Raw genomic sequence first — 10,202 nt, 5'->3', positions numbered from 1 at the left:
ACATACATAACAAATGAAAAATAACAAACCACACATACAAAGCAAACAAAATACAGAAAATAAACACACAGTGACAGGTGGCAACATTACGCGCTGTAAACGGACACATGTTGATCACACAACGAAAAGTGCAAGTGAACTGTGAAGTGTAATAAATGTGGGTGAAATAAGACCGGAAATCGGCCAGCTGGAGGATGGTGACCAAATGAACACATATCCAGGACCATACACGTGCAGTAGCAACACTGGAAATCGTAACAGCAAACGATAATTTAAACACAGGAAATTTGTCTTACAAAAGTTGTTTCTAATCTGAAAAATAAAAGAAACACATGATAGTACGTAACATAGTAACATATTTGTATCTACTACATATTTTATTTATCACATACCTAAAAACAAACATGTAATACAGACCCCTGAAGATGCTTCACAAATAAAAGGAGCGAAATGCGTATGGAAAAAAGCAAACTGTCTTTCATTTAGTTGCAAATACCGTACATACCTGGTGCTAGTCTTAGCGGGGAGGGGCGGTTTTCCTGGTTCCCTCCCGGTCTCTGTAACAAACACGAGTTGCTAGGAACTATCAAATTTCCAACGTGTGAGTTACTGGAGTGAAACAAGTGCTACAAGTTACAAGATATTCCTTCACTCTTCGTCACATTGTATTGGAGCACTAAGATTCATCCACGGATGGTGTGGTAAAACCAGTCCGGCCGTAGAGTTTCGTGTAATGACAGCAGTACTGCCTAGTGACCTAACAGATCGGTCCGACCTGGCCTCTGTTGCCGGCAGCGGCTGGAGTAAAACTCTAAAAAATTTTGCAGTTCGCGTGCCAAACTTTTTCAGCGCTTAGCACGCCCCCCTTCTTTCGAAAGGTTCGTCCCGGTCTCCCAACATGAGTCTTTTACTGCAATTACAAATGGTTCAAATGGCTCTGAGCACTATGAGACTTAACTTCTGAGGTCATCAGTCCCCTAGAGCTTAGAACTACTTAGACCCAACTAACCTAAGGACATCACATACATCCATGCCCGAGGCAGGATTCGAACCTGCGACCGTAGCGGTCGCGCTGTTACAGACGGTAGCGCCTAGAACCGCTCGGCTACACCGCCCGGCACAATTACAAATAATCACAATAAACTGTACTATGCTAATCACAGCACCCAACTTTAACAACGAGCTGTCTCATATGCGTTTCTCCCTCGTCTACTAAAAGGAGCTTATTTTTAAAATGTGTATTCCATATACGTTTACAATGCAGTCTTTAATCTAATACTAACACTACACTTAAATACAATGGTTTTGTTTGCGTTAACTGTTCCCCCGACCTACGCTGGCTAACCACTCGACTGGAAACTGATGTGTTGGGTGATTCGTGGATTGTGCATGTCTGCCTTTATTACAAAATTAAAATAAGCAGATACCCAGTAGAAAAGGACCACAACAGGTAGCCGGAATACTTACCATATCTTTTGTGCTGACGGTGTACTTTTGAACTTATTGTAACATCTGCTCCACTGAAATTTTCCCGGTTTGTGATTCGATAAATTTGTCTAGTGAACGCATACGTTCGGGCCTGAGGCTGATATTAAGTTAAATTTTGGGTGGGTAGTACCCTTAGTGACCCTTCTGGCTGACAGAACGTATCCCACATCAATGTCGTGACAATCATACCAGTGAGCTCAGCTAGAAGGCGGAAAACTGTCCCGACAGCCTTACAAGCCGTATCATTAAGGATAACACGACTCCCCTGCAACTCTAATTTTCACAACTCCTCAGGTTTCCCCGTTTACACAGCAATTCGTCAGCACAGTTTCTGAGGACAAGACCGAGTACAGCCAGTGCATCCCTATCCTTTCGGAGTAAGACCATGAAGGCAAGGTTTCCTTTGCGCAACTTGTCGCATTTGTATTCCCCAACAAGCTACTAACTACAGATTACCACATATCACTCTGAACTGATTTGCCTGGACAGACATTAATACTTAATTGAGTACATTTCTTCAAATCCACTAAGGACTTAACTGCATGAGCTTCTTTGTTATCCGAAATCAATAATACCTCCAGTGTCCTTATACATATGCATTTACCCCTCCATTTAACCGGATCTGAGTAAATGCCGTAACTCTAAAGTTTCACACCAGCTCCTGCTACAGATAGGTGAACCGTTGCATGTAACATTGATCCAAATATGCTGATCACTGCTTCTCCATGAGATGTAGGCCTAATCCATGGTGGAACCAAAACTGGACTCATCTGTCCACTTACCGCGCGATATATTGCTTCGTGAAATACTGTCACCTTACTCCTTGCGTCACCAAGTCGATCTACCAATGCACGGATTAAGTTTACAGTGGTCAATTTGTTATCTAGTAAATTTAATACCCTCTGCGTTTTCTCCAGATCGCTATTCAATACTTTTGTCGTACCATTGGTATACCGAGCTACCTCCACCGTTAACTCTCGTACTAACCTCATATTGTTCAATAATCCCTGCTCCAAAGTAGATAATCAAGTTGAGCGCCATTCTACGACACTTTTCATAGAGATATCCATTTCCTGGACCTGACCAAGGGTATGATTTAATTTATGAACGTCCTTCTCATCCCCTGTCCAGAACCCAACTTTTAGTATTTTTTCTGCCATTTTCAAACAACCAGTCTTGCTCTGAATTATGGTTCCTGATACAATATCCACCATCATCATCATTTGTGTTCTTCCAAAAGGCAGCTTTTCACTTGGTAGTTCTCCAGGCTGTTCGGTCTTCAGCCATCCTCTTCAGGTCCGCATTATTTCCTCTTCTATTTATGTCGTCTATCATCTTGTATCCCCTTCTCCCACAAACCAGTCCTTCCAAAGCATCTGCTAGCAAGCATTCCCTTCTCAATGAATGTCCCAATATGTTCTTTTTCCTCTCTCTTATAACCTTCAGCAGACATCTTCTCTCACTAAGACGTTCCAATACTCTTTCATTACTCACTCTTTCCATCCAGCTTATCTTCTCCATTCTCCTCCACATCCACATCTCAACTGCTTCTAAACTTTTCTCATCCTCTCGTCTCAGCGTCCATGTTTCTGACTCATATAGTGCCACAATCCAGACAAAACATTTGCCACGCCTTTTCCGTAGATCTATATTTAATTTGCCACACAACAGTCTCCTCTTTCTGTTGAATGCGTCCTTCGCTATGGCAATACGAGTTTTCAACTCCTGGTCACATCTCAAGTTTCAGTTATTATGCTTCCAAGATATTTAAATGCATTTACTTGGGTAATGTTAGCTTGCCCCATTTTAATATTGGACAGTCTGCGCCTTGTACTAATGACCATACTCTATGTTTTTGCTGTGTTTATTTGCATCCCATATTCCACACAAGCTTCATTCAGATCTTTCGGCATTTTATTCACTGTCCGCTCACTTTCTGCCACTAATACCATGTCATCAGCAAATCTTATACATTCTATTCTCTTTCTACCAATACATACTCCTCGTTTCCCATCTAAGACTTTCGCAATAATCTCTTCAAGGTATACATTAAACAACAGTGGGGAATGGCAACAACCTTGTCCATCATTTCGTCCAATGCTGCTTCCTTCCAACATTTCATTTCCAATCCTTATCCTTACTTTCTGGTGTAAATACAGATTCTGTATCAGTCGTCTCTCTTTCCAGTCTACTCCTTTCCTCTTCAAAATGTCCATCAGCTTGTTCCACTGAGCTCTGTCAAGAGGAAACTAAACTAAAAAACTAAACTTCTCCCGAATAGGCCATGAAGGCCCAAAGGCGCCGACCGGCAGCCGTGTCATCCTCAGCCCACAAGCGTCACTGGAAGAGGATATGGAGGGTATGTGGACAGCACCTCGCTCTCACGGCCGTATGTCAGTTTCCGAGACCGGAGCCGCTACTTCTCAATTAAGCAGCTCCTCAGTTCGCTTCACAAGGATTGAGTGCACCCCGCTTGCCAACAGCGCTCGGCAGACCAGTTGGTCACTCATCCAAGTGCTAGCCTAGCCCGACAGCGCTTAACTTCGGTGATCTGACGGGAACCGGTGTTACCACAGCGGCAAGGCCGATGGCGAACTCTGTCAAAAACCTTTTCTAAATCTATGGAAACCACAAAGATTTCTCTACCTTTTTCCAAGTATCTTTTCCCTTTAGTTCTTATCAGGCCAATAGCATCACTTGTTCCTTTTCCTCTTCTAAATGGGTACTGCTCCTTTGCAGTCCCTCTACCCAGCTGGCCATATAGCCTTCTAATCAACACTCTACTTTAGCTGCATGACATCTACATCTACATCTGCATGGGTACTCTGCAAATCACATTTAAGTGCCTGGCAGAGGGTTCATCGAACCACCTTCACAATTCACTATTATTCCAATCTCGTATAGCGCGCGGAAAGAATGAACACCTATATCTTTCCGTACGACTTCTGATTTCCCTTATTTTATCGTGGTGATCGTTCCTCCCTATGTAAGTCGGTGTCAACAAAATATTTTCGCATTCGGAGGAGAAAGTTGGTGATTGGAATTTCGTGAGAAGATACCGTCGCAACGAAAAACGCCTTTCTTTTAATGATGTCCAGCCCAAATCCTGTATCATTTCTGTGACACTCTCTCCTATATTTCGCGATAATACTAAACGTGCTGACTTCCTTTGAACTTTTTCGATGTACTCGGTCAGTCCTATATCGTAAGGATGCCACACCACGCAGCAGTATTCTAAAAGAGGACGGACAAGCGTAGTGTAGGCAGTCTCCGTAGTAGGTCTGTTACATTTTCTGTGTCCTGCCAATAAAACGCAGTCTTTGGTTAGCCCTCTCCACAACATTTTCTATGTGTTCCTTCCAGTTTAAGTCGTTCGTAATTGTAATACCTAGGTATTTGGTTGAATTTACGGCTTTTAGATTAGACTGATTTATCGTGATGAGAAATTAGACTGATGGTCCTATGCTCTTCACATTTTTTAGTGTTTCTATTTTTCTCTGTTGGTATCATAACTGTGGCAAGGAAGTCCTCAGGCCATTTCCCTTTGTCATATATCTCATTACAAAGGTAGACTATTTCTTTTCTTGTCTTGTTTCCCAGACTCTTCAACCTGCTGGCAAATCATAAATTCCACATGCCTTCCTATTCTTCATCTCCTTCAGCGCCTTTTCTACTTCTGCTTCCAAGATGGTGAATCCCTTTCCATCTTCCGGCCAATATTGCTCCTCTTCAACCTTAAACGCGCTTTTTATTTCATCCCCCTGACACAGACATCCAATATATTCTTGTCATCTGTTCAAAACCTCCTGTGGTTCTTCTTCTAGAGTACCATCCGCTCTTTCTATTTCCATGTTATTCCTTTTCTTTTACGTTCTAAATCTGTCTCACTAGCCAGTCTATACATTTTTTATACTTTCCAGCTTTCTCCATTTTCTCTATTTCGTCGCGTTTCTGTTTCATCCATTGTTCCATTGCTTCTTCAGTTTCTCTTCTTAATTCATTATTCAGTTCCCTGTACCTCTTTCTGCTTTCTGCAGTTTCTACATTTATCTACTTTCTCCGCTCATCCATCTTTTCAACGTGTTTTCTGCCATCCATTATTTCGTGGTGCTTTGGGATACCTTAATTTCTAGTACTTCTTTGGCAGAGTCCATGAGGCCTTCCCTCATTTTTATCCATTTGTCGTTAACACTTTCATCAACACTACCTCTTTCCAATTTTTCCATAAATCTGTTTTCCAAATCTGATGCCTTTCATACCTCTTTGAGTCTTTCTTTGTTTAGTCTTTCTTTTGCTTTACCTCTCAAGACTTTTTTCAACTTCACTTGTATTTCTCTCACTACAATTTGTGGTCTGAATTTATATCCGCTCCTGCATAAGTTTTGGCATTCTTAAAACTGTTCCTAAACCTTTTTTGTATCGGGATGTAGTCCAACTATTATCTTTCCCTATTCAAATTTGATGTTCATGTGTAACGTCTCCTTTTGTGGTGTTCAAAGAATGTGCTACCCACTTCTAATGAATTTTCTTTACAGAAAATAGTTATCGTTCACCTCTCTCATTTCTTATACCTAAGCCAAATTTTCCTACTGTATCTTCATCTCTTCCTTCACCCACCACTGCATTTCAGTCCCCCATGATGATAAAGCAGGTATTTCTGTTTTCTTTCTCGATGAATTCTTGTATTTTCTCGTAACATTCTTCCACTTCATCTCTATGCTGTCTGGTTGGCATATATACCTGTATTAACACATCTTTTGAACTACCCTTCAGTCGTATCATCATCAGTCTTCCATTCATCAGTCTTCCATCAGTATTATAGTACCTTCATTATCTTATTTTTCATCTTTTGTCCTACCAATATTCCTTCTCCGTTTTCACCACTCTTGATTTCCCCTGAGTAAAAGAGCTTACAGTCTCCACTTTCTATCCCACCATTCTCTCCTCATCTCATTTCACACAAACCAAGGGCATCTAATCTGTTGCCTTTCGTCTCCTGTTTTGCTTTATCTAGCTGTCCTGCTTGCAGTAGTGTCCTCCATGTTCTAATCCTTACCTTTCCTTCCTTCATTGTCCCTTTCTTCCTCTCAAATATGTTTACTCTCAATGTGTTCCCCTGCGAGAGATCCGAATGAGGGGAAGTTTTAACTCCGGAATCTTTCACATGGAGAGACATATCATGTCCTGCTTGGGAATGTAATGTGGTAGTTTCCCGTTACTTTCCACATAGGCAGTAGGTTGCCCAGCCTAAAATCTGCCGCTCACTTTGACTCAGACGCTGTCTGTAGCCACCCCTCTGGGGTACTGTCACTACTTGTACTCTTTTTGTACCCAAAGAGCAAAGGTGCCTCTTCCGCCAGCGTCACCGTTCCGAAAGACTCTCTCCGCTGTCGCTGCCGTTGAGGTCTTATACATATAACAGGAAATGACGGGAAAAGGAGATGGTGAGGGCAGGTTTGGGATAGGAGAGGAGGAGCGATAGGCTGTCGTGGGACACACTATGTCTGGCTCCTCCCCTTTGGCTTGTCCGGCTTGGGTGACCCTTCTGGTAGCTAAGCTATCCCCGGCATAGCCCTCCGGATCCAGAGCACGCAAACCTCCTCGTCCGCAAGGATAGTGCTACGTCAAGGCGATGTCCCCTGAGGAGGCAATATCCACCATCTGAGATGATTGTGGCACTGACTTAATGCAGGCAAACTGTAACTCATGATACTCCTCTTGCACTTCTACCACTCTCTGAATGTCATTACTAATTTCCCAAATCCCTGCTGCTGAATTCAACTTCCATTGAATTTTCATAATAACGCATCCGACTCATTAAAGAGCAACGCACCTGACTTTAACGGCTGAACGACAGTTAAGCGTTCTACTCTACTCCTGATGTAGTATAACCAAAACCAGAACCTTCCCCATCATCCAGGATGTCCTAACGAGCACGCCTCCTGAGGAAAGGAACCGTCCATCACCCCCTCCGCCCTTCCTAATGAGTAATATACGACAAGTAGAAAACAAGATGCAACACCAAAGAAACCTGACAATAGCACTATAACTATAGAAGAAAAATATACGTAGAGATGATGTAAAGTAACAACATTAAATCCATCTAAAGTAACTCAGTGTAAAACATGTCCATAAACGACAAGTATCAAGAATAAATCCAAAACCACACAAAACATTACAAAGAATCTAACAACATTCTTACTCACGTGACCTTAAAGCGCAAGGCATGCCATATGCCATATACCATATGCCAGGTGACACTTAAAGTAGTAAAGGAGTTTTGCTATTTAGGGAGTAAAATAACTGATGATGGTCGAAGTAGAGAGGATATAAAATGTAGACTGGCAATGGCAAGGAAATCGTTTCTGAAGAAGAGAAATTTGTTAACATCGAGTATAGATTTAAGTATCAGGAAGTCGTTTCTGAAAGTATTTGTATGGAGTGTAGCCATGTATGGAAGTGAAACATGGACGATAACCAGTTTGGACAAGAAGAGAATAGAAGCTTTCGAAATGTGGTGCTACAGAAGAATGCTGAAGATAAGGTGGGTAGATCACGTAACTAATGAGGAGGTATTGAATAGGATTGGGGAGAAGAGAAGTTTGTGGCACAACTTGACTAGAAGAAGGGATCGGTTGGTAGGACATGTTTTGAGGCATCAAGGGATCACAAATTTAGCATTGGAGGGCAGCGTGGAGGGTAAAAATCGTAGAGGGAGACCAAGAGATCAATACACTAAGCAGATATAGAAGGATGTAGGTTGCAGTAGGTACTGGGAGATGAAGAAGCTTGCACAGGATAGAGTAGCATGGAGAGCTGCATCAAACCAGTCTCAGGACCGAAGACCACAACAACAACAACATGTGAGATATGCCTAGCGCTGTCTAATCACCAGAGGCTCATTATCTCTGTTCTGATTCACTTATGAATACCAAGTGGGTCGCCGATAACTGAAGTACCCCATCCACCATAAGTTTAAATAGTTTTATCCGGCTGTCATAAACGATAGACGTTTTAGTAGGAAATTTTACTTTTACATCAACTGGTGAAGTCATCTCGACGATCTGATATGGTACATGATATTTTGTCAAGAACTCTTTCATCTTTCCCTGACCAATATCCACTACCCTATACGATCGATATTGTGGTAGTTTACCCATGCGCCTTTTCGGCTGTTCCTGGCGTTCCAGAGCCTATATGTTTGCCTTTTTCACATTTATTCAAACTCCTTATATTCTTCTTGCAAAAGTTTTTAGCGATTGGCAGTCCAGTCTTAACTTTGGAGTTGAAAGGTCAAAGAAGCATGGTATCTTCTTCCTGTAAGCCACCTCAAATGGTGACACGCCTGTCTCCATATAAGCCTTCAAACTGTACACAGAAACTACGTATGTAAGCAGGTGCCCCAATCATCGTGTCCAACGCTCACATACAATCTTAACATTTTCTGAATGGTCTTACGGACGTGCTCCGTTCTCCTGTTGGTTTGAGAATAGAACGAGCTCGTTCGTAACTTCCGAATACGTAACACACGGAAAAAAAAATAATTTCTGAAATGAATTTCGTTCCCTGATCCGTGGCAAAGGTATCTGGCACTCCAAAGTTCAATATCCAACGATTACCTAATGCCTGTTCTACAGTACTAGCCTATTAGTCTGGCATTGTTATCATTCCTCCAAGCCGTAAAAAATGGTCGATGATCGTAAGCAAATACCTATCCCCCGCAGGTGTTTTTTTCAATGGCGCAAGGATGTCGAGCCCAAATATTTCAAATGGCTTCCATGTCTCTTATAATATCTGCAAAGGGATTTACTGGTGTGGAATATTCGCTCTCTGTGCACATAGTACACTGTCCTTGACTATTTCTCCAATGAAATGTATCTGTCTGTAGCTCGTTGGCCACTATGATCTGACAACACGTGATCGGGGGCCTGTTGCGAGACATCCTTTAGAAAAACTGCTGGGATCAGGACACGAGGTCTTCATTTCGTGGCTCTCCGCAACGAATCCTCATGTACGATAAAGTGTGGCTGTGAGTTAAAAGCCTGACATTCTTTATCCTGTGCCTGTGCTTGCTACAATTCTAATACAGTCTTTCCCAATGTACTTAACACGGTTACTTTGCGACTTAGTGCCTGTGTGTTTCCTTCATGGTTTGTGGATAACCTTGTAAACAAATTCAATGGGCTTCAGGGCCCAACGTGACTAGGTGGATCTAGACCAAGATACCATTTCAACAATGTGTGATACATCACAACTTTAAATTTTCTACCATACAAGTAAAACCAGAACTATGTAATACCATATATGATGTAAAAATTACCTTTTCAACTGTTGAAAAGTAACACTGCTTTGTTTAAATGTCTCGAAGCCTATGCTACTGGTTGCTTCTGTCCATTCACAATCTGACACAAAATACAGCGGACTGCTTCATTAGAAGCGTTGCACAAGAGGATGAACTCTTTTTCAAAAAGGGGAAAAGAAATACCGTATTCGACATCAATACCACCTTCAGTGTTTCGTACGCTGGTTGATTTCCCTAAATCACTCCAGGCAAATGCCGCGATGGTTCCTCTGAAAGGGCACGGCCGACTTCCTTCCCCATCCTTCCCCAATCCGATGAGACCAATGACCACGCTGTCTGGTCTCCTTCCCCAAAATCAACCAACCAACCAATCAACCAATCGTACGCTGGCTAACAGTCCTGTGCCCACTGG

At 42.2% G+C, this 10,202-nt stretch overlaps 1 pseudogene; it reads right to left on the bottom strand.

Annotated features, from left to right (window-relative positions):
• Positions 1-3,962: 3,962 nt before the first annotated feature.
• LOC126237745 (5S ribosomal RNA) lies at positions 3,963-4,080 on the bottom strand (annotated as a pseudogene).
• Positions 4,081-10,202: the final 6,122 nt, after the last annotated feature.

This window comes from Schistocerca nitens, chromosome 2 (genome assembly GCF_023898315.1).
Source record: "Schistocerca nitens isolate TAMUIC-IGC-003100 chromosome 2, iqSchNite1.1, whole genome shotgun sequence".
In the NCBI taxonomy this organism is placed as follows: domain Eukaryota; kingdom Metazoa; phylum Arthropoda; class Insecta; order Orthoptera; family Acrididae; genus Schistocerca; species Schistocerca nitens.
This window is presented reverse-complemented; position numbering and strand designations above follow the sequence as displayed.